Genomic DNA, 2,766 nt, shown 5'->3' with positions numbered 1-2,766 from the left:
TGCTTGTACAAGTAACCATGACAGCAGGTTTGGCTCTATTTTGTTCATAATACGGTTAGATTGAATACATTTACAAAATAGATACTAAACTTATTGATTTATCAATACAAAATATACACACACAAAAATAAAGACAACAAGCATATGTTTCTATACATATTATAGCCTCAGAACTATTTGGTCCAAAGTACCTCTTCACCTATAAGTAGGCCTACACTTTGGACCAAATAGTTCAGAGGCGATGATATATTGTATACTATTGACCAAAAGGTCACCACATTCATCAATGTCGGAAAGGGATAGTTATTTCACACTTACAGGAACTTACAGCCCACGTCTTATCGAACGGAGTTTCAGGGAATCATTTTTTAAAAAAAAGTAGAATTCAATCCAAAAAAGAACAAAAACATCAAAAGATGACGAGGTTAGGTAATAAGTGCACATTCAAGAACAAGAAAATCTTTAACTGAACAGTTTCGCGACAAAATGCAACAAAGACCATTTTCGAAGTTTGTCCGGAACTGGTTACGTCATGTCTAGAAAGACGAGACACATCACAGAGTAACTTATTTTACCGCGCCATTTTTCCTCTTTAAAGAACTGCAGAAAGTTCCGCTATTTAAAAAACTTTTTTTTTTTTTTTTTAACAAAGCCTAACAAAAGCGGCGGCCCCTGAGTGACAAACTGTGACATAACATGTTGACTCATAACTCATAATACGTCACTATAACAACCAACAACGGAACAACCAATCAAAGCTGTTTCCTCGAGTCAGGTGACTTCGCTTGAGGTTGACGAAAGTTTGAGAGTGGCGGCCCTTTCCCTTCTTAGGGTATCAAAGTACATTTGTAGATGTGTCGCGTTTTGTAGAAAATGTGTGGAGAGCTCTTCAATTTGTTGAAGGAGAAAGATCCAGCAACATAGATTTCATCAATTTATTGAAGGAGAAAGATCCAACAAAATAGATTTCATCAATTTGCGAATATAAACTAAGTCTTACACCGTGTTTATTCTAAAGTCAAAGTTGCTCAAGGTTATTCAGTAAATGGGTGAAGAATAAAAATCTTCATTTTTCTCAAAACCGGGAAAATGGAAGCATGTCACGCTTTGTCGCCAATCTGTTCCAACTTGTCACAGAAAAGAAGGATGAGAAAAGTGGACTAGGTTTCGGACAGCGCTTGTCAAACTGGTCCGTATCACCCACTAGTGGACCATTACTGTCACGACGTGGTGAAATCAGGCTCTCGTCAAAATAATCAAAGTGAAGAAATTGGCATTTTTTCGCAAATTTGTGAATTTTAATCAGTTGTTTTTTTTCAGCTTAACACCTTTCATGCCCATTAAAGAACTCATTTCTGTGTGGATTTGACGGAAAAACGTTGATTAAAGGCACAAAAAAGGTAAATTTTCAGTTTCCACTGACTCTCAAGCAAAGGAAATAGATCTAACTAATCTTTGTCTGCCATTTTCTCGCCAGTTGTACCTCTGAATCCAGGTGACCCCCACCTACTTCATACGAAAATATTTCGACTTCTATTCAAGATAAATGGACGGGTTTTTTCACCCAAAGCAAGACAAATGAACAAGCTTTGAGATGATACCAATAACTCCACATGCCCAAAAATTGACGAGAGCCTGAATACAGTGATTCCATCGCGTTGTGACAAATTTGGTCAATCTGGCGGGCGCCAGGGATCACCCTGGGAGAAACACGTACACATGTTAGTCAATGTCCCGCTTGGAAAGATACAATGCAGGTGGGTGTTAAGAAAATGTAGCCTCTTAACCCTTGGAGCCCTTGCCATCGGTAGACCAGTGGTGTGTAAAACTGTCCGTATGTCTAGCCACAGGTACACTGATGGTGTATAAGTATAAGACTGTCCGTATGTCTAGCCACAGGTACACTGATGGTGTATAAAACTGCCCGTGAACCTATCCACCGATACAGCGGTGAGTGAGACCTATAAATCCCCAACCCAGACAGTCTGGGACCAAATGTACACAGAAAACTGTGTTTACTACACAGGACGTTATTGAGCATTTGGAAGATCTTTCTGAATTAAACGCTGGTAATGACGAGGACTACCCTGAGTGGGATATGGAGAGTGATTCTGATGATCTTATGGATGTTTGTGTCATACATCGCTCAGGAGCTCCGGCAGAGGGGCATGGTAGCCTCAGGAGGTCAGGGGGTCAGGAGGTCCGGGGGGCAGGGCTCAAAGGGTTAGAGGTCACAAAAGTGTCACAAGCGGCAACAGTGGCCGCTGGCTATGACAAGATTGACAAGCACTGGTTTCAGATAGTATAAAGGAACAAACATCTTGTAAAAATTATTTCATCTGCTTTGAACCTTGTAGCTTTAACCACAGTGATTGGGATTTATTTTTTGGGGGAAGAAATTTATGAAAATTCTGTTTCATCAGAGTTCATTTTCAGCAGTCCACTGCTTGTCCTTAATCTCCACAAACGTCTCGCTGTGTCACTGTGTCACTGTGTCACTGTAGCACTGTATATACATGGCCACTGAAGACAAGGAGCCCACTAGCCAGGCAGACTGACCCGACTGTCATGCAAACACTCCCACAACAAAGGAAACACACCCCAACCAGTGACATGACAACAATAGAAATATATGCGGAGACCACAAGTAGAAAATGGGCACAGTTTCAAAATGAGCATTGCCAAGAAATCTATTAGGAGAGTTGTAGATTCTTAACTTCATATCTTTTAGACGTGTTGGTTCATCATTACATTACTGTCAGCTGA

At 40.4% G+C, this 2,766-nt stretch overlaps 1 protein-coding gene across 1 annotated transcript in view; it reads right to left on the bottom strand.

Annotated features, from left to right (window-relative positions):
• LOC101856697 (serine/threonine-protein kinase TBK1) overlaps positions 1–2,766 on the bottom strand; it is a gene marked incomplete at its 3' end in the record, with an annotated part of 17,162 nt that overhangs the window by 3,467 nt on the left and 10,929 nt on the right.

Source organism: Aplysia californica, unplaced genomic scaffold, assembly GCF_000002075.1.
Source record: "Aplysia californica isolate F4 #8 unplaced genomic scaffold, AplCal3.0 scaffold00846, whole genome shotgun sequence".
Classification (NCBI taxonomy): domain Eukaryota; kingdom Metazoa; phylum Mollusca; class Gastropoda; order Aplysiida; family Aplysiidae; genus Aplysia; species Aplysia californica.
This window is presented reverse-complemented; position numbering and strand designations above follow the sequence as displayed.